We start from the raw sequence: 22,001 nt of genomic DNA on the forward strand, positions 1-22,001 counted from the left end.
AAAGTTAAAGATCTTGAGATGGGGTCATCTTGGAAAATCCTTTTGGGTCCTAGTTCCAGTGTCAAGTGTTCTGAAAAGAGAAAAAGCAGACATTAGACATGAGAGAAGACCACTGGAAGAGGGAGGCAGAGACTGGAGTTTTGTTGCCTCAAGCAGAGGAGCTCCTGGTACCTCCAGAAGCTGGAAGAGACAAGGAAGGAGTCTCCTCTAGAGCCTTCGGAGGGAGTGTGGCCCTGCTGGCACAGTGCTTTAGGACTTCTGCTCTCCACACTGTGAGGGAATACATTTCTATTGTTCTATGCCACCATGTTTATGGTAGCCTTACGAAATTAATACGCCAGGGAAACATGACACTTCCTAAAACTGCTTTGGTGGCAGCACTCCACATAACATTTCCTCTGCCGATTTGTGTATTCAAGATCAATTTTTCATTCAGAAAATCAAATTCCTCTTTATAGACCCAGTCTCCTCTTTTCATCTCCCTGAGATTCCTCCAGGCCTTTCCCTCCTGGCTCAGGAGAACTTCAACCAAGGCAAATCCAAGCTGTTCTTCTGTCTGAGCTCAAGCTGAACTCTGTGTACTTTGCTCTTTCTCTTTGTCTCCAAAGTGTGTATTTTCTGTTGGTGGCCCTTCCTCTCCCCTCCCTATTTCCTATGTGCTTACATGCTATCTTCTAGGATTTTCTGTTATATTTGTATACAGTACAAATATATTTGTATATATAGATTTGTCTCTACAACTAGTTAAGTTCTTGAGTGTAAGGAATCTTGTATTTCTTTAAATTTTGCCACAATACCTGAGCATAGAGTTAGACACATAGTAGATGAATGAACAAAATGACTCGAGGCAAGTTGGATGTTCTGAAAGACAGGAGAATTTATCTTTCTACTTTCTTTCCTGATCCCTGTTCCTCTCCTCCTCCATTTTCAGAGCTAGGTGACTTTCCCAACAGAGGGTAAAAGATAGTAGGGATAAATGCTAGATAGATTCTCTTTCTCTAGGACAGGCACCTGGAACTAAAAGCTTTTCCCTTTGCCAACTTTGGCTTTAGTTGGCTAGTTCTTTTGAATCCTCTAATAAACATGATATAGGATAGCACATTGGGTTTCTTATCACTGAAGCATTCTTTCTTTGTAGGTAGATAAATAGCTTGGTAAGAGAGGTGTGTTGGACCGAACATATCAATGGTATGAAACCAAGAATTTGCCCAGAACATCATCTCCTGTTGCCTCTGAGTTCAGGAGCACACATGTGGTACTTTGCAGATGTGTCAAAAAGGCCACTGGATTTCGAGTGGCCTAGACTCCAGTCCTGGGCCAGGCACTACCAGCTGTGACCTTGAGTGAGTCACCCTTTCTGAATAACTCTATAATTTTGGATCCTTTTTTTTTTAGTCTGAATTCTGTATATCTAATGTAGGCTTTATCAGTCAGGATCTAATCAGAGAACGGAAACCACACTAGCTGCTTCAGTGGAGGGAGTTTAATACAGAGAGTTGGTCACACAGGTTTGGTGGGCTGAAATAGTAAGCAGGGAACTCAGAGGTAATCTAGAGTTGGTAACTGCAAGGAGTCACTGCTGCTTAGTAACAAAGGAAAAATTTTGGCTTTATCAGAACGTAGAAACATGGAGGATGAGTCTCTCATGCTGGGACTCAGATTTCTGAGGAGCCCCTAGCACCTCTGACAGGGCACAATGAGGGTGTTCTGGAAGTGCCAAAAGTAGATGGAAGCTGGGATTAGCTGCTGCTGCTGGGGAGTGAGGGGTCACTGATGGGGTGACAGTGCTGGGAAGAGCAAGTAATGCTCTCCTCCTGTCCTCTAGGCTTCCTCCTGTGCCTTATTAGCAGAACCCAGCGGCCTCTGTCCACTGCCAAAGGAAACTTTGTGTAGTTCTCAGAAATCCCAGCATCAACATCAAAAGGCAGAGCACAGAAAGACAGGTTTGGAGCTAAGACAATATCCTGATGACCGGCACATTCATTTTATGCTTGTATTATATATTTACTTATTCAGTGTTCAGTACATGTGTGCTGAGAGATGGTACTCCTATAATAGCAACTGAACAATCTGCTTTTGGGGCAAGAGTTTAGGGAGATTCATTTAGTCAACAAATGAATATTTGCTAAGAGGAGTCAGGATGGTCAAAGAGAATGTGAAGAGGCAAACAGGATGGTGCGCCTGTTTTCCAGCTGGCTTGATCCTCAGAACACAGACACAGAACTCTTATACGAGTGTGATTCCTGCAGTCTGAGGCTGGCTCTAATTTGGGGTTTTGGGTGTGCAAGTGCTTGACTAGAGATTAAGAGATACATAGCAAAAGGAAGCCCTTCTCTGGCCTTGAGGAAGGAAGCTCCACCAGAGCTGGTGATGCCAGGCACCTGTTGGAGGCAGAATTTATGAGTTCCTTGAGTATCTGACCCATGAAACCAGAAGTAATCAGTAGGTATTTTTCTTTAAGCCACTAAATTTGTGTTCATTTGCTACAACAGTAATAGAGAACACATACGGCCCTGGAATAGTGCTCCAGGGAAATCTGTTTGTTTGTTTGTTGTTTATTTAAAGATTTTGCTTATTTATTTGAGAGAGAGAGAGAGAGAGAGAGCACGAGCAGGGGGAGAGGCAGAGGGAGAAGCAGGCTCTTGCTGAGCAGGGAAACTGAAGTGGGGCTTGATCCCCAGATCATGGTCCAAACCCAAGGCAGACACCCCAGCGACTGAGCCACCCAGGTGCCCTGGGAAGTCTGTTTTTGTTGTTGCTTCCTAGTGGCTTTCTCCAACTGCCCAGTCATTGTTCCTGGAGGCTGCCATTCATGGCTGTCCCAAACTGTCTCAGTTCCTATGATAGTCCCATAGAACCGGGAGCTTGGGTGACCCTCCCTCCACTGCCCTGCAGATGACCTCAGAGAGAACTTGACCACCTTCTCTCTGGATTGTCCATATGATCGAGAAGCAGTGAGTCTGTCACAACAAAGAGGAATGGCGATTGGGATGGATAACTGATGGGCTGAATCAGAGAATTTGAACTCTTTCTTTTTCTCTTTCCCTTAATCATGTTAAGTTTCCATATGTCAGAGGAAGCACCACCTTTATTGGACATCAAGATGGAGAGGTGGCACGATCAAATTACAGATATAACTGTTAAGCTAGACTAAATGATGAGGCTTCTCTGCTGATTGGCACTCAGTTCACTCAATAAGCAGAATATGCCTTGTGATCTTGTCTGGAAAATGTGCATGGCCTGGATGGAGGAAGCATTAGCCTTCACTATATTTTTTTAAAACCTCTTTGGAGGAGAGGCTGGGTGTCAGGCTGTATCTATTTCTTTTGACTCGTGGTTCACAGAGAAGCTATTATTACAGAGTGTTTCTGGTCTTGGGCAACCACTGTTTCATTAAGTGACTGCGGAGATCTGGACACCAAGGGGTTAGATGAGCTGTCAGGAATTTCATACCACCGCAAATGGAAAGCTCTTATTGTTTTCCTTATTTCTTATTGCTAAATTCCATTACATAGTGGTCACAACTCTCAGGGCAGATCATTTCGAGGTTTTATTGTGTTCCCCTAGTTGTTAGCCAACTGATCTTTGGCCCCAAACCTTCTCGTGCCTCACAAGTTAGTGTTTGTCATTTCCTAGGAGCGGTTCTGCAATTGTCCAAAGGGGCTTTCTAGCTGCTGCTTCTGCACTTTTTTTTTTGGTTGATGTTTTTAATGTATAGCAACATTTGTCACCTTCTCTACCCAGGGACCAGATTTGATTTTATGGCACCGTGCCAAAGGAAATAGTACTTTATCTCTTTTCCTGTTAATAAGAACTCCACATTTCTTTTTAATGCTCTTCTCTTTTCAAAGTTTGCTTCATGTCTGTATTTGCATCATCTTAGGTGACCCTTTAATGTGGGACATTCCCATTGGGGGCTCAGGGAAGTTCAAACCCCAATCTGGAAGGAGTGCTGCCTTTTTGATCATCCTTCTGTGGGCTTGCTCAGATGTTTACTGTGCGCAAGTTGGGATCTCTCAGATCAAGCAAATGGTGCTTGTAGCCTGGGACTTCAGACAATAGCTATGAGAGGTGGTTGAGAATGACTTTTTGGAATGAACTGACATTAAAAAATATAATTAGAAGAACTATAATCTATATGGGAGCTAAGAAATCACGTCCCTTAAGATCAGATAAAGTTTGGTTCAGAATTATGCTCTTTCCAATTCTTAGGTTCTTTACTTGATCACAGGTCCCTTTGGTTCTGGCTTTCCATCTCCACATAATTCCTAGTCCCTTCTTTGGGTTTGACACTGGTCTTTTTACTCTGACCTAGATGTGAGACTCAGATGGTTTCCTTACTTCACACACACACACACACACACACACACACACACACACATACGTACTCACACACATCACACCATCACCTATGCAATCTGCTGTCCCTGGGTTTTTGTGTGTGGCAGCCTTTACTGCAGGTCTGGGGAGACAAGAAGAGATTTGGATGACAACAGTGAAAACACCTTTAAATGGTTAGACATTTAGTTCTTAAAAGTCCTCTAGCATCTTTGGTATATTATTCAGCCATCCTCCTCGTGTCCTATCTTGCTTCTTTACCTCTTCTCTGTTGATGAGTTTTGTTTGCCTCTAATGCATAACACTTTATTGGCCACACTTATTGCTTTGTCTCCTTGGCTGACCCTGGAACTGTTGGTATTTTGGGCTAGATAAATCTTTGGGGTGTGTGTGTGTGTGTGTGTGTTTATGCATTGTAGGATGTTTAGTAGAATTCCTGACCTCTACTCACCAGATGCCAGTAAGATGCCCCCTGCCTCCCCACCCCCTCACCCAGCTCAACAACCAAAAATGTCTCCAGGCCTTGCTACATGTCCTAGAGGGGAAATCTACCCCATCTAAAACCACAGCCCATAGTTTCAGCTTCGCCTCAATGCCTTGTTCTTAACAAAAGCTCTTCCTAGGATCAGTTATTAAGATACCTTTTTTCATCCTCCTGCTTAAGTAATACTTATTGATGAACACTGTGTGCCAGGCACTGTGGTAGGCATTTTATATATACGTTATATCATTTAACTCTATGTAGTTATCGAAAGTCATTTCAAACATATATGTGTGTATACATATGCACACGTATGTACACACATATATTTTTTACTATGTGCATTATGCATACATGCATCTGTAAACCAGATGTTCTGGAATTCTCTGGCCTTATGAAAACACCCTTTATTGTGATAGAAATTAAGTGCTTAAATAAACCCCATCTCAAGTATTGTGGGGGTCTGCTAGTGCTCTCCTCGATACCTCTGAGGATCCCAGAGGCAGGGATTATATCTTTCGAGTCATCCCCGGTGTAACCTGCTTCTGTGTGGTCACCTACTCCAATCGGTGCTTCTGAATCCTGTGGTCACTGTCCCCTCTACTTTCGTGGACACTGCCTCCCATTCCTCTTTGTAATTTCTAAAAGCAAAATCAATAGAATGCTGTTTGGGTTATGAATGGTAGACTGTTGTTTGTTTTTAAGTGTTTGGCGATAATGGAAAACATTGCCTGCAGAAGATTAGGAAACAAGGCTAAATGTTAAAAACCCCCAAACCCCCCAAAATCAAAAAACCAAAAAATCCCCAAAACAAACGAAACAAAGACTGAATGTCCATCATCACTGATTTTTAGTATCTCTAGGACATGCGTTTGGCATTTCTCACTTGTTCCTTTGTCCTCAGTCCGGGGTGTCCTGTCACGCTACCAGCCTTTCTTTTTTCATCCTCCTCCTTTCCCCTCTACCTGCCAGCTCCAAATCTGACATCCTGAACATCCTGTGTCAGTTCCTGCCTCCTGCTGGTCTACTCGAGCACACTGGACTGGTTTCTTTCTTTGTATCAGAGCTCATATTCTAACTGTAGACAGTAATGGCTTGTTCTGTCTTTGATTGCCCAATATCAGATGTTAAAATACGTGTCTTCATTCTCTGTGTTTCTCTTGCTCTAGCTGTTTCTCCCTTCTGGATTTCTCCCACCATGGGAGCCAGCATGGAGCTTCGGGGACTGCAGGAGGCGGGGCTCGGAAATGTGCACCTGCCAAGTGGTTCTCAGTGATGCAGTTTAGCCACAGCTGCAGGACTGAAAGACAGAGAGGTTAAGGAGTTCTACAGACCCTGTTGATGGTTAGTGGGAAGAGAACAATAGAGAAAGCCTTTCTTCACATCAAAAAGCCATTATTCCGTTATTTTCCTATCACACTCTCAGATATTCCGGCAGAGGTAGGGGGAAAGCTGCTCTTTAAACATTCCTGCTCATTTCTAATAATCTTAGGTGGTAGAAGATGGAACAATGATGATATCATAACTTTGCAGGACAATTAACTACACTGGACTTAGGATAAAATAAAAAAAATTACAGAACAAAAAAGGAGAGACAACAGAACATAAAATGTCTTGCAGTATTAATTATTTAAAAACTCCCCCTTTCTCTATGCACTCCTGGTGCTTTCCTTGCTCCTCAGTGAGCCCCACATTTAATTTTCCTTACAGTTTATTTATAGTTCATGGAGAAGGAAACTGATTCCTAGGACAATTAAATGAATAGACTAAAAGGAAGTGGTGCAATAAGGAGAAAACATTTTATAAAGTGTGCAAAAGCTTTTTAGTTATTATTCCTTTTTCTTTTTCTTTCTTTTTTTTTTAAGATTTTATTTACTTATTCATGAGAGGCAGAGACACAGGCAGAGGGAGAAGCAGGCTCCTTGCAGGGAGCCCGACGTGGGACTCGATCCTGGGACCCCAGGATCATGACCTGAGCCGAAGGCAGATGCTCAGCCACTGAGCCCCTTAGGCGTCCCTCAGTTATAATTCCTAATGTCCTCCTGTTTTATTTAAGGAAAACCACTGACAATTAGATTAAATTAGATTAAGTTTAACAAGCATTTAATTCAGCACTGATGATGAGCCAGGGACTCGAAAATGCTTGTCAAAGGGATGAGTTCTATCATGGAATTCTCACGAGTGCCTTAAGAGGTAGTATTTTTCCAGAGGTGAAGAGCAAAGCTCAGAGAGGGGAAGTGGCTTGTCCAAGATCCCACAGCCCCGGATCAGCAGAATCAGGATTCAAATGCAAATGCTTGACTTCAAAGCCCTTAACTCCTGGACGAACTGCCACATTATCTTCCTCTGAAGTCAGTTAATTAAGGAGGTGCCTGCCTCACAGTCATTTGTTAAAAGGATTTTGTTAAATAGATCAGGCTATTGTAAAGATGGAGCCCCTTTAGCTGAATTCCTGGTAACCGCCTCCCATCTGATCCAATCCAGGTGGGATTTTGGAAATGAACCTCCGCAGAGTGATCTGAAGACTCAATAACTTGTGGGGTGGCCAGTCTCCGAGGGAGTCCCAATGATTCCTACCTTCTGGAATTCATACCTTGTAGGGACCCCTCACGTAGCACCAGGGCGGCCTGTGAGCAGCAGCATGTGGCGGAAGCGATGGTATTTTGTGAGGACAGACTAAGAAGACACATGTCCTTTTCAAGAAGAGGTTATAAAGGACGGACTATGGCTTCTGACTGGGCGCTGTCTGCTGCCTGGAACTGGGGGAGGTCTCATGAGTGCCTCCTTCAGATCGAGCCTCCCACTTCGCCGGCCTCACCCTCTCCCTCCTCCCTCTCCCTCCTCTCTCTGATCTGGGCACAGTCGTTTGCCAAGTTGTGAACATCCTGATCAACAGGATCCTGTGGCTCGGAACTGGGGCCTCTGGTCGACAGCCCATGGGGAGCTGAGGCCTGGCAAAAACTGTATGAATGAGCTTAGAAGTGGATTTCTCAGCTCCGATTAGGCTTTGAGATGACTGCAGCTCCTCCTGCTAGTTTGCCACATCTCCTGAGACTCCTTGAGCCAGAAGTTCTTAGTTAAGCTGCTTTCAGATTCCTGACAGAGCAGTTCAGGGCTTGCAAGCCCTTTCTAACTCACCACCCGATCCGCCTTGGTTCACGAGAGGGCTTTGACTCTTCACTCCTTTCTTTAACCGGGTCTTCTCTCCTTGAAGGGCTGTTGTGTTTTCAATAATAATAGCTTTTCTCCCTTATCTTAATTTGATAGGAATTTGTTTGTGAACACCCCAAATGTATAGAGATTCAAAGTACCTGTTACCTAAGTTCTACCTTTGTTCTCTGAATGAAACTCATCAACATCTTTCCAATCCCTTCAGATGTGATGGTTCATTTTCTGTGTCAAACTGACTGGGTCACAGGGTGCCCAGATAGCAAAACATTGCTTGTGAGGCTGTCTGTGAGGGTATTTCTAAAAAAGATTAACATTTGAATTAGTAGACTGAATGAGAAGGAAGATGCCCTCCCCAATATGACGAGCATTGTCAATCCATTGAGGGCCTGAATGGAACAAGAAGGTGGACAGAGGGAAAATTTGCTTCCTGTGTTTCATTCAGCTGGATATCCATTTTCTCCTGCCCTCACGTGGAATCTCCTGGTTGTCAGGTTTTCTGACTTGGACTGAGAGTTGACACCATTGGCTCCCCTAGTTCTCAGGCCTTTGGGTTTGGACTGAAATGATATCACCTGTTGTTCTGTGTTTCTACCTTAGCGACGGCAGGCAGATCATGGGACTTCTCAACTTCCATAATCACATGGGCCAGTTCTTCAGAATAAATCTCTTCCTATCTGTCTATCCCTCTCTATACCCCATTAGTTCTGTTTCTCTGGAGAACCCTGGCCAATACAGTATGTTTGTGAGGAGGTTAGTGGTGATGTACGTCACTGTGCGTTCGATAAATTGTGACACCAGCACTGTTGTAGCAGCAGCATGAGGTGAGCCTGAGGCTGGCAGATGGGGTCCCGATTTCCATCCTGACTGCTCTCAACTAGCTCTGTGATTTTGATCAAGTCCTGCTACCTTTCTGCCTCATTTCTCATTTGTGAGAGGGAAATGAGATTATTATGAAGATGGACTGAGATAATAAATGGGACAATGCATTGAAAAGCACAAAGGGTAACACAAATGCTGTATAGTATTAATCAGGATTCTGGTTATTATGACTGTGTTAAATAATCACATGATAGATAGTTTTAAGTGGAAATAAGGGATCTTCCCCCAACACAAGTGGATTCGCTTTACAAAGTGGAAATGATTCATCATAATCAGGTTAGGACATGATGGATGTCCTCATTCATTCATTCATTCATTCATTCATTCACCAAATATTTACTGCTATGCCTACTGTGTTCTAGGCACTGTTTTAGGGACACCTAAATGAACACAACAGACAAAGACCCCTACCCTCATGGAGCTTTCTCTGATATGCCCTCTCTTGTGAAGGGCAGGGCTCTGGCCCTTCTTGGCTGTGTTGGCTGTGTTTAGAAACAAAGGGGAATGAGAACTGCTGTAAGCAGTCTGAGGCCCACTCTGAATCAAGCAGGCACTTTCCTCGAAGGTGGAGTGGGGTGCAAAACCAAGGGATTCAAGAACAAAGGAGAGACAATGAATGAGAGGTCTAAGGCTCTCTAAGGAGGGAAGGATCTGAAGAAGTTCCTCAGCCAGAGGAAAAACTGACTGCCAGCCTTCTGAGCAGTTCAGGGACTCTTAAGGAGAAGGGATCCTGGGAAAAGAACGAAAGGAGGAGTGAGAAATCAAAATTCCTTGATGTACAAGGTGGAACTGATGGTGAGTTGAGGGGTGGGGCAAGCAAGAACTGAATTGCTTTGCATCACAGTATAAGAAGCTGGGGTTTGAGGGCAGACCAACTTAGCAGGAGTGGAAAGATCACTCAGGGATATGGATATGAAGCTGAAAGATGGGCTCAGGTCACAGTGTAGAGAGCCTTTGACATGGGCAAGGATGTGGAATGTAACTTTTGACGCTGTGGGGATTACAGATGGTTTCAGAGTAGAGGAATGATATAGTCTGAGCAGATCCATCTGGCAGTAGGGTATTGAACTGACTGGGGGGGGGGTGGGAAGAGGTGAAAGAGATTATATATCCCTTTGTGTTCAGAGGAACGTGGGTTTCCCATCCTGTAATGTGAAGCTGTTCTCATCCTGGCTGCACATTAGACTCCCCTGGAAAATGTTTAAAAATTTACTCATTCTAAGGACCCACCTCAGGCTCATTTAGTTAGGATCTGTGAGTTTATTTCCTGGATATAAGCCTTTTTTTCTTTTTTTAAATACTTCTAAATGATTTTGATATGTAGAAAGAGATGGGAACCAATGCTATGGAAAAACTGAGCCAGATTCTTATGTGTTATTGCCCTACCTTTATAAACATTTAAAAGGGAAAAAAACATCATCATTGCAGGCTTGACAAGCTTTTAATCTTTAACTAGATTGTAGTGGACTCTCAGAATAAAAGAAAATGGTTGATAGAAGCATAAGGTGACAGTTGATGATGGTCATTCAGTTTATGGGGGTGTAGCCTGGAGCACATGGCTAGTATAAAAGCTCTGCAGCTAGGTCGGCCTGCTTGGTCTATTTTCCAGCCATGTTTAAACCCTTGTCCAAATATACTAAGCTAGTGACTGACCAGTTGTAAATGACTTAACCACACTATGCCTTAATTTCCCCTTGGGATATGGTAAATATTCCACTGATGTTAGCTCTTATCGTTAGTGATCCTGAAGAATTTCACTGCAAACCCAGAGATAAAGATGTTATTTGGGTCACTTCTGATTAGTTTTCTAGTTAGTTAGGTTCATGGTACATGATGATTGACTAGGAAAGACCTAATTGGTTCAGAAGACAGTTCCAAACCCTATCTGTGGATTTTCCTGGAGGTCTGTTTTCATCAGAATTAAAAAAAAAAAGATTTTATTTATTTATTTGTGAGAGACACACAGAAAGAGGTAGAGATATAGGCAGAGGAAGAAGCAGGCTTCCTGTGAGGAGCCTGATGTGGGACTAGATTCCAGGACCCTGGGGTCACAACCTGAGCCAAAGGCAGACACTTAACCACTGAGCCACCCAGGCACCTCTCATCAGAATTATAGAGACCATCTCAGTACATCAGAAAGATGCCACTGGACAAAAGGGAAAATGTTCCATAATATAATGGAAATCATCTTCAAATGGTGCCCCAAAGTCTCAGACACATGAGATATAAACATTTCTTAGAGAGTTATAGATGACCATCAGATTGAATTATTAGGACAAATTTTCAAAAGTGACTCGTGTTCTTTAATCTGAAGACTTTCTGTTGGCCATTCTTCTCTTGTTTAGGCAATGGAGAAACACATGGATCTACATGGATCTTTCTGGAGGATGGCAATGAGAGTCCTATGGTATAGCACATCTTTCTTTTCTGGACCCCACTGGCTTCCAGCTGGGCTTTAGGTAAGCTTTTTATTCTTTTTTTCTTTTCTTTTCTTTTCTTTTCTTTTCTTTTCTTTTCTTTTCTTTTCTTTTCTTTTCTTTTTTTTTTCTTTTCTTCTTTCTTTTCTTCTCTTTTTTTTTTTCTTTTTATTCTTTTAAGCACAAGATACTTTGAGAAAAGGGACCACCATCATTGGTACTCATTTCTTCTAGGTAAATATATTTTTGCTGTTTTGAGCTGTTGAACTTGTGGCTCTGTGTCTTGTTACTGGATCTACCTCTTTCGAAGTCTGATTTAGTTGGTTGGTTTATTTCTAGGGTATGACTAAATTTGTTCCCTTTCACCCTAGTATCTAATGAAATAGGAAAATTCCTTTCTTGTTCCCAAGAAAGAGATGCAAATCGGTGTAGGCTAGAATAGACTGGGCTTGGAGTAAAGTTGTGGGACCACCCTGAGAGCATGAAGTGGGGAATTTCCTCCCCACCAGTGGCTGGACTGTGGGCCTCTGGAAGGCAGGGGCTATGTATTTCCCACAGTGCTTAACACGGGTATATGTAAATGCTCAGATAATGTGTTCTTGAAGAGTTTGTTTGGTCTGCATATCTGACCTCTTGCCCACGTATCAGATGCAGCAGATCTAAGAGCAGGGACCTTTTCTTGGAGCTCTGCTTCTGGGACAGAGATAGGAATCTTTGGAGGATGAGCCAATCATCAAAGAGGAAGTTCAGTCCAGTTCCTGTTCAGAGGCTTCCAGGTTAGGTCAGAATAGAAAAAGCCAAATAGGAGATGTGATCTTCTAAGTGGAGCTTTTTGGCCAGGAAGACCCAAAAGTTGTCAATCAGCCTGCCTCTTGCAGTCAGACCAGACCAGATTTATGACAGCTGAGATATATAGGATGTGATTGCACCTGTTTACATTGGAAACTTCTTTGCCTTAATTTGTGAGTTTTCCTGTGTACTAAATTATGAAAGCTTTCTGCTTGCTTTTCAGTGAAAACATTTGACTTCCTTCCAACGGAAGCACATAATGAGTAGTCACATTCCTATCTCCCCCAAGCCCAGCTGAACCACTTACATTTGCTTCTCCCTTTCTTCCTTTCCCTATCTATGACTCCTCTTCTTTCTTTCCCTTTTTCTGTTTCTAAAGTAGTCCACAAAGTTTAATTGCTCAGTGCCTTGCTTAAGTGCTTGAATTCTCTTGGGGGCACTTATGTGTTTCCTAATGCAGGACCAAATCTGGATGAGTTTCAAGCAAGTGGATGATGTGGCTTGGCAGAAAATAAGGGAAGCCTTTTACTCCGTGAAGATGCCAGGGTAGGATCACTGTTGGATCAGCATATTTGAATAATTCTGGAGCACTGGGGCATAGGTAATGTCTTGTCTATGATGTGGGTAATATTGCAGAATCGGTGATAATTACTCAAATGCTTTGAATTTCTAAAGAACTTAAAAACCACTCTGTCAGGCACTTATTAGACAAAAGCTGAAGATTTACGGAAGCTACAATAGGAATATGGGGATAATGGAATACGAGACAATGATCCTCTTCATTTTATTTAAGATGTAATGTTGTTACTGTTACTGCCATCACTACCACCACTAGCTAAAAGTTGCTGGGTACTTCCTGTATTCTAGGCACTGTGCTAAACTGCTTGATGTGCATTCCCCCAGTCTGTGTTCATTAGCTCACATCAGTCTTATGAGGTAGGTACTACTATTATCCTTAGTCTACACTTGAGGAAGCCAATGCTTAGAGAGATTAAGTAATTTGCCTGAGGTTCCCAAGCCATGAAGTGCCGGAGCAGAGATTTTAACCCTGTATATTTGCTCATAACTTATATTCTTAACTGAGATGTTCTATCAGAATACAGTCACTGTAAATATATATGTTGATTCAATATTGGAAAATTATATTGATCAGATGAAATAATTTTCTTCAGTATGATGAGCATACATGGTGTGCATGTGTATGTATTTTTACTGCACTGCGCCAGTGACATAGTAAGTTATAGAGATGGACAATGCTATTAACCTGAGCTTGGGAAGGCAAGATCCATCAAGGAGGTTAAGGACGCCTGTCCCCACTATCCTGTGAATGGATTGTAAGTGTGGTGTCCCTGAATCAGAAAAATCAAGTCTGAAGGGGAGAATGTTAGAGGACCAAAGACATTTGATTCAAGGAAAGTGGTTCTGGCATTTGTCCTTGATTGTAGCAAGATGTTTATTAGGTTGTGGTCACGTAGTAAGAGATGAGATGGTTTTCCCTGTGTGGAAGCTAGAACTAGGATAAGTTCGGCCAGGGGCCTGTGAACACTGCCAGCCAAACTAGAGCCAAAGGCTAATGACTTGCATTGCTGATGCTCTGAGCAGTTTTTTTTTTTCAATGCTAGTTATATATTTTTTTAAAAAAATAGTTATATTCTGTTTGTATTTTACATTATACTGCTTATTTTCACTTTTTGCTTTTGTTTATTTGAGAGGGAGGTGAAGAAAGAGGGAGAGAGGTGAGGGGAGAGGGAGAGAGAGAATCTTAAGCAGGTTCCATGCCTAGCGTGGAGCCCAATGCAGGACTCCATGTCACAATCCTGAGATCATGATTTGAGCTGAAACCAAGAGTTGGATGCTTAAACTGAGCCACCCAGGTGCCCCTATTTTCACTTACTTTTGAAAAATCTTTCTTCAAGAAAAATTATTTTGAAAATACCAAATTTGTATCAATTCTATTGAGAAGAAAAGGTTTAGGTCCACGAAAAAAAAATCCCATTGTGGGGGTACTTGAATCCTTGGGGACTAGAGTCATAATATTGGGATAAAAATGAGGGTGGTGCAAGGGAAGCGATATTTCAGGGGGAAGGTGGCAGCAAGTGCTGAAGCAGCTGTTCTACTTCTGCCACCACTGAATTTCTTCTACAGAGTTCTCCTTTGTTCAGCCTTTGCAGGATTTTTGTTTGAATTCTTTCAGGCGTGCATCTTGAACAGAATTAAAGCATAGAAATTTTAAGGTTAAATGGAACACCTTGTCCAGTAAAGGACAAAGAAAACAAAGATTAATTAACTTGCTAAATAAATGGAATTTCTAGGAAAGAATTAACATGAATCTTGTAGATAATAAATTTTATTTCTGTAAATTAGTGATTTTAAACTTTTTTTTTTTGAGATCTGTTTTCACAAGTAATTTGTTACCAATAACAAATGAAAGAAGACCTTATTAATATTTTAAAGTATAAATTAGAGTGGAAATCAGGTTGTATCAGTCAGGATAGGATAGACTTTTTGCAGCAACAGACAACCTCCAAAATCTTAGTTGCTTCAAATAATGAAGTTTTATCTTGTTTTTACTCTGTATCGATTGTGGGTAATTTGGGAGTTCTTTTTTTTTTTTTTTTTTAAAGATTTTATTTATTTATTCATAGAGACACAGCTAGAGAGAGAGAGGCAGAGACACAGGCAGAGGGAAGAGCAGGCTCCATGCAGGGAGCCCCACGTGGGACTCTATCCAGGGTCTCCAGGATCACGCCCTGAGCTGCAGGCGGCGCTAAACTGCTGCGCCACCGGAGCTGCCCTAATTTGGGAATTCTGCTCTGGATTATTCTCACTTGGGCATAAAAATTGATGAAACCTTATAATCTGGAATGTTTCTAGTCAGTATGGCAGGTGGAAGGAGGTAGGCAAATTACTCATTGGCTCTTGAAGTTTGGAGGAGACATACCACTTCTGTTCACATTTCATTGTCCAAAATAAGATGTAGACACTGACCTAAATAGAAGAAGGAGAGGAAGTGTGATCCCACCATGTCTTAGAAGAAGAAGAATTAGAATATTGGGGAATAGCCTGATGACTACAATAGAGGTGAATTTTAACTGCTGTGAATCTCCCACCTGGCCTTCTGTGAGGGTCATAAGAGTAGAAAAGTGGGGCTCTCAGGCAGGAATTGTACCTAACCCATAGGTCATCTACTGTTGCATGGCCCACGGTGGTATCTGCAGGTGGACATCACCCTTCAAATTCATCATAAGGACTAAGGCTGTGAACTCTTGTCCCCAATGGGGAAAAGTAGCTCCATTCTCTCCAACTGTGGCAGTTAGAAGATCCCCGATTTGTCCATGGGAAAGAGGAGTAAGGACAGGAGGAGCTTCTCCTAGCACAGAGCTTCGGGGAGTCTCTCCATAACTGACTGAGGTTTCTGGCAGCAAAAGTCTAAATCTTTCCTCTAACAGTGCTTCCCAACCTCATCCCCAGCCACTCAGCTAAAATCTGGTGCTTGAATCTCTCACCTTGCAATAAACATTCTATCTCCATTCTTTCCTCATAGTGAACACTTATTTAGCACTTACTGTATGCCAGTCACTTTTCTGAGCATCTGCTATCACTTACTCATTTAATCCCTTGCAACACTCAGGGAGGTGGTACTATTATTACCCCCATTTTACAACTGAAGCACTGATAGATTGAGGAGACTCTGAGTAAGTGGGGGAGCTGGAATTCAATCCCAGATAGTATGGCTTAAGAGCCCAGTGTATATATGGCCTCTTGGCTGCTCACGTAGTATAATATTTGGAGAAAATGAGCTCTATCTGAATGTGGGTATGAACAATGAAATGCTCCATGATGCCAATAGCAGCTCACAGAGATTCTCAGGGACTAAAATCCTCACAATCTTATACTCTCTATTTGAATCAACAAAACTAATGCTGATGTGCCAGTGGCCCAGCAGGCACCTTCATCTTTACAGAACTAGGGCAGAACAAATTTATATGATTGATTGTTAATAAAGCCTCTGGCATGACCAGCTGATGATAGATAGATAAACTGAAGAAATATCGGTGTTTTAGAGAAATATAGGTTTCTAAAGACCTAAACTCATGACCATGTGCACACAGAGCTTGTAGAATTACTGTATGAAATAATTATTGCAAAAATAAACTTAAAAGTTCCTTAAACCAAAGGGAGGGCTGTCTGAGAATCAGTGCAAAAGTCATGAGAACCTATCCAACTGTGAGCTGTTAAATGTTTGACAATTGGTTCTCTGAAAAAAACAAAACAAAAAACAAAATGAAAAACCCAGCCTTTTTGTGGTGGTTGCCAATTTCTGGGGTGTAAATATTCCCACCATTTTAATTTCTGGCTACCAATGTGGTATCACTGAATGCAGAGTTGGAAAGAGATGCCAATAACTGGTTCTCACAGGCCAATGTGAGCTGGCTTTAGCACACTAGTCATGTGAGATGGCGGACGGAAGGCACTCCAAAGTTCACATTTATTAAAAAAATATATGTTAGATTTGAAACAGTTTAACTGAGATGAACCACCATATCAGAGTTTTAAGTGAGAAGTGTTTTAGTTATTTTTGTTTTTAATATCAGCGAAACAAATTCTTTTCAGACACATCCCACTAAGGCCTTTTGTGCTGCCCTTTGGGGTTTTTCTCTGGAAAATTTACTGAAACTTCTGGGAAGCTGCCACTTTCAAGAATTTCAGCTCTGAAAAGAGAACAAAATGAGGATGCTAGAGGGTGGGAGTCAGAGCCCTGAGTGCCACCTGTGGCTGTGCGGGGGAGTAGCTGGGATCTGGGGCCTGTCCTTCAGCTTGAAGTGATAATTCCCTTAGATCCTTCTGGTGCTGACAGCTTCTGATGTGAAGTCCAGTTGGGGCAGGGGGAGGATGGTGAGAAGGAGAAAAGTGTGAAGTAGATCAGTGGAAAGGGGCCAGAAAATGGGCTCAGAGGAAGAGAAAAGGTGAGTGGAGGTGCTGGGAGAAGGAACTAAAATGGAGAGAAAGATGGGAGAACTCACAATTTCTGAGAACCCACTATGTGTCAGTGCTGATGAGAACCTATTGTGTGCCAGTGCTGATGATACTGTGGGTGACCATTGGACTATGATGATGTGATTATGAGAAACACTTGGTTTATTTAGTTATGCTGTCTAATTTCACTTCTATGCCAACTGCATGAGGTAGCGATTACTCTCCGTGTCTAACAGCTGAGGAAAATGGACCCGGAGTTCAGTTATTCACCCGAAGTCACACTTCTAGCAAGTAGGCTGAGCTGAAGATGCAAATGAGGACTGAATGGCTGTAAATCCTGTGCTCTTTGCACTGTGCAGTGCTGCCTAAGTGGGCAGGAGGTCTGAGAGGAATGGTGGAGAGATCACTCCCAGGAGGGCATTTGGGCTATGACTCATGAATTATCCTTTGATGAGTTTGTGGATCTTCTTCACTGCTCTTTATCTGTTCAGACCCCTAAATCTTCGGGGCTCTGGGCTGAAAAGGATGACTGAAGCAGCCCATTAGGGCAGAAATCACCTGCTGGGATGATGATGAGGCATCTATCCCTAGAGCCTGGGAACACTGGCGATTGGCTAACCTCTGCTCTGGGTTGGAGGTTACCCTTTGGATCTCCCCAAGGGAACCGTGGCAGAAAATCAGCAGGGCTTGAATTTGAACATCAAGACTAGACAAGACACAAGAAGAAAGAGAGGGTAAAGGAGAGAGCGAGAGATGGACAGATTTTTGTTGCCCAGTAAAGACAGCATAATCAGCACACTGATTCTCAGTCTCTGAGTCTGGCTGAAAATCAAAATTTGAATCAGACATCTGCTTTAATGAGTAAGAAAATATTGATGAAAAGGACCAGACTCCCTCAGTGCCCAGCTCTAGAATCTTGCTGCTTTGATAGCACAAATCAATACTCTCTTATGAAGGTTTAAGCTCTGATTTGTGAAATAGGAACCGCACCAAAGTCCAATAAGAACTGCCCTCAGGGCAGAGCCGAAGCTTCCAGCAGAGAAACTGCAGCGGGGAAGTGGCTCAAGGCAAGTGCATTTACCACTCGGGCAGCTTGCACTCAGGGCGCGGAGTCCTGGGTCAGAGCTCCGGGCAGCTTCACAAGCCACCTCCTGCTGTGGGCTGACCAGGAAGGGACCAGGTTCCCTGCCAGTGCTGTCTTTATTGTTCATACATACAGGGCTGGATATTCCCTGTCGTACCGGGGAGCACTGAGCACCGTGAACTTGAATTATAGGCCCGACCTGGAGTGCACTTGCTGCTGGGTCATTTGCGTCACACAGCCTGCTTCTGTCTTTTCCGTTTTGTGGAGCTCTCTTAAAGCTGGATGAATCGGTTCTGGTGCTGGACGAATGCTCATCTCCTTTGTTCTTGCTTCCTGGAATTGAAGGTTAAATACTTTCTTGGGCTGGAGAATGAACACACATCTTGGAATCAAATGGACCTGTGTTCAAATCTGGTTTTCCCCACCCACTCTGTGATGCTGGGGAAATCCTTTAACCTTGCCGCCTGTTTTCTTGTGTGTGAAATGTAGGGGACCACCCCCCAACCCCCCACCCCCATTCCCCGCCGTCTTCCAGACATACCACAAGGACTGGTTCTGCTCCCAGTCAGCCTCCTTCCCTCCTCAGAGAATGTCAGGTCCCTGCTGCATCTGCCCACCCCGGCCTGGTCTGCTTGCTCTGCCCTGACCCCGACGGAGCCCCTCACCTCCAAATCCAGACACAGGGTGCCCTCTTGACCCAGTGGCAGCCAGGCTGCTCCACGGGGCCTCACCCAGTGTTAGCAAGGATCCCCCCTCCTCGGTATCTGCCCCTAGTGACTTCCTGTCCACGACCCCACTCTGCTTCCTGGCAGCGGCCTGGCTGTCTCTGCTGGATTCTCTCTCCCCTGTTGCAATAGTCGTGAATAAAGTCTTTCAATTTCATTAAAAAACAAAACAAAACAAACAAACAAACAAACAAACTACTCACTTTACTTCCTGGGATGCTGCGGGGATTCGCTGAGATCCTGCCAGGAGGATGGTCAGTGGACTGCCTGATATGTAGTAAGCATTCCAGTGGTCCCCATAATTCTCCTAGATTACTCGTGAACATATCTATATATCACAGCACTAGTTGGGATTTTAATAAATGGGGAAAAGAAGCATTATTCTATCCAAGTGATTGCTTTATTGGTCATTTCCTTGTGTTTCTGGCTCTAGACCCAAGTCCACCATGCAGGAAGCCCTGCTGGTCTGCTCTTTCTCTATCACCTGAAGTGTTAAATAGAGTCACAGGGTGTCCACTGTGCATCAGCTGTGTGACATTGGGACAAGATGCTTGTGTTCTCTGGATCTCAGTTCCTTTACCTTTAAAGGAAGGGTGGGATCATAGGGAATTTGACATCCTGAAGGTCCTAGTGGGACTATTTCTGTATGGTTCTATGTTCTATTTTCTGGTACTGTGCCTTTTCCTCTTAATGTCTGCCTGTGACTGAAGAACTTCTCTCCTCTTTCCATAGTCTGCTCTTTCTCTACGTTGGGGACTTCCTTGCCAGATGTTGGGGTTCCCACCTTTTGGGGTTCTGTTAATTGGGATTCACTGACCATTTTAGTATGAGTGATTCTTTCTCTGTTTGATGTCCTCTGCTCCCTGCTTCCTACTTCTTCCTCCCTAAAGACTGCCATAGTGTTTATCTATTTTGGGAATTAAATGACCCTAAACAATGCACCTGTTGTGCTAGTAAATGAAGTAAATAGGGTATTTTGCAGATGTTCAAACCAGATCCTTCCCTCTAAGCTGCTTATTAAATTCTGCATGACTTCTTTCAATGAAGACCAGAGAAAGAAATTCCTCAGACGACAGCTTCAGAAATAGTTGATAAAAACAAACACACAAACAAATGTAGGGCTACTATGGATTACTCAACTGATTGTGCCTCTCTCTTGCTTTGGTAGCTGGAAAGCTGAGAGTCAAATTTTGTGGCTCACATCTAGTAAGATTGTGTGGCAGGCATTTGAATCTTAATCTGTACCTTGAGTTCATTTTACTTTTTCTCACTTTATTTTTCCCTCATTCAAATTTCTCATTTATTCATTAAAAAAATTCTGTTATACTTTCAAAAGTTGTACCATGCCCTTTTAGAATAGGGTGAGGTCAAAGTAAATGAATGAATGCATTCTGTGCATTTTGTATAGTCGAGTGCTTCACTCAGCCTCAGGGAAAAACAGTCAGAGAAGGCTTCCTACAGGAAGATGCTTGGAGGATACACATGCATCAACTATTGTGCAATTCAGTTAATCATGAAACCTCCAGAGTGGCATAATGCTTGCTATCAGAGGTGTAGGGATGAAAGTGAAATATGGAAAAATCTCATTCGATAGCTATATTAGTGTGAGAAACATTTGCTATATAATATAACATAATCATGGGAGTAAAATCCCATTATATTTGCATCCACACTCAAGGGGAAGGAGATTATACATTCTGTCTACCACAAAGAGTTTATATAATTTAACATCTGATTTTGTCTCAATGAGAAGTGAGAACTTCCTGTGTGTCTCTGGCTCTTCTTTTGACAACCATTACTGTGTCATGATTCCAGGACACCATCAATTCTGTGTCCTTTAATACCATGACTTTCTTAACTCTGACTTTGACCTTAAGGTCTGGCCAATCCATGATTTGTCTCACTCTCTGGAGTGAACCCACTGGTTATAGCTCCCTGATCCCTATCACCACTAACACAACCCCATTTTCTATCCCTGTCCATGTCTACAACCCATTTTCTTTTTGCTACTCATTCTCTGATATGAAAACAAAGGATGCATTTTAGTAATGGATCTTTGTGGAGGAGATTGAAAGAAATGAGTACTCAAAAACATAATGTTGAGGTGCCTGGGTAGTTCAGTAGGTTGAGCATCCAACTCTTGGTTTTGGCTCAGGTCATGGTCTCAGGGTCCTGGGATCGAGCCCCATGTCAAACCACACATTGGGCTCCATGCTCAGCAGAGAATCTGCACCCCCCCCACTCTGCCCCTCTGTTTTGCCTGTGTCCTTCAAAGACTTCATGTGGGTTTCTACCTACAGAATCCACTCACAAAGGGACAGGGGGCACTGTCTTTCTCTCTCTCTCTCTTAAAAAAAAGAAAAGACATAATGTTATGAGGTAGTTTGATAGTCAAAGTGGTTAAAATTCTGTTAGGGCTTTACCTGTGTCCTTCAAAGACTTCCACGTGGGTTTCCAGCGACAGAATCCACTCACAAAGCTTCCTTTCATAGTAAGAGCAGCAGGATACTCTCTAGGTGTCAGGCTTATCTTGCTCCCAATGACTGCCTTAGAGAGTGTGAATGTCCTGACACTATCGAGAACTGTGAGGCCACCAGGGTGGACCTGCACGGTCATTACAAGTCTCCTCTGATGCTAAGCCTACAGAATCCAGCTTTACCCAAAGAGATGGATTGTACTCATCACTTATTAGTGATGATTTATGCTGTTGGACTAGAAGCATTTGCTTGTGAGTAAAATTCTGCTTTCAGAATATTGCAAATTCTCTAATGATAGGACTTTTTATACTGGCCTTCCCTTTTTTACTCCTCAAGTTTGTATAACCTTCTGGACAACACCAAGGCCTCCCTAGGTATCTGTAAACTGTTGGTATCAGTGTACTCATTTTCTCAGTGGGAAGAAACCAAAATGAAGCTAATAAAACATAGATTTCAATCAAATCTGATTTCTGCCTTTGCTTGATATTCGATGCAATGAGAAATTAACAATGTGAGTTTGAGCTGTAGCCAGAGGCTGAGAAGAAAGTACCCAGAGATTAGTCAGCCAAAGAAAGGAGAATGCTCTTCTTTGTCTAGTTGGCTTTGGAACAATAAAGAACAGGATGACTGATATATGTTGATTAAAAGTCATCTGATTAAACT

The 22,001-nt window shown here is 42.8% G+C and overlaps 1 long non-coding RNA gene across 1 annotated transcript in view; it reads left to right on the top strand.

Annotated features, from left to right (window-relative positions):
* The window catches only part of LOC144311812 (uncharacterized), a 70,514-nt gene that overhangs the window by 26,482 nt on the left and 22,031 nt on the right, over positions 1-22,001 (top strand). The window contains exon 2 of the long non-coding RNA XR_013377325.1: positions 11,215-11,328. This is a non-coding gene — a long non-coding RNA (uncharacterized LOC144311812). The remainder of the gene's footprint in view (positions 1-11,214; positions 11,329-22,001) is intronic.

Source organism: Canis aureus, chromosome 4, assembly GCF_053574225.1.
Source record: "Canis aureus isolate CA01 chromosome 4, VMU_Caureus_v.1.0, whole genome shotgun sequence".
Classification (NCBI taxonomy): domain Eukaryota; kingdom Metazoa; phylum Chordata; class Mammalia; order Carnivora; family Canidae; genus Canis; species Canis aureus.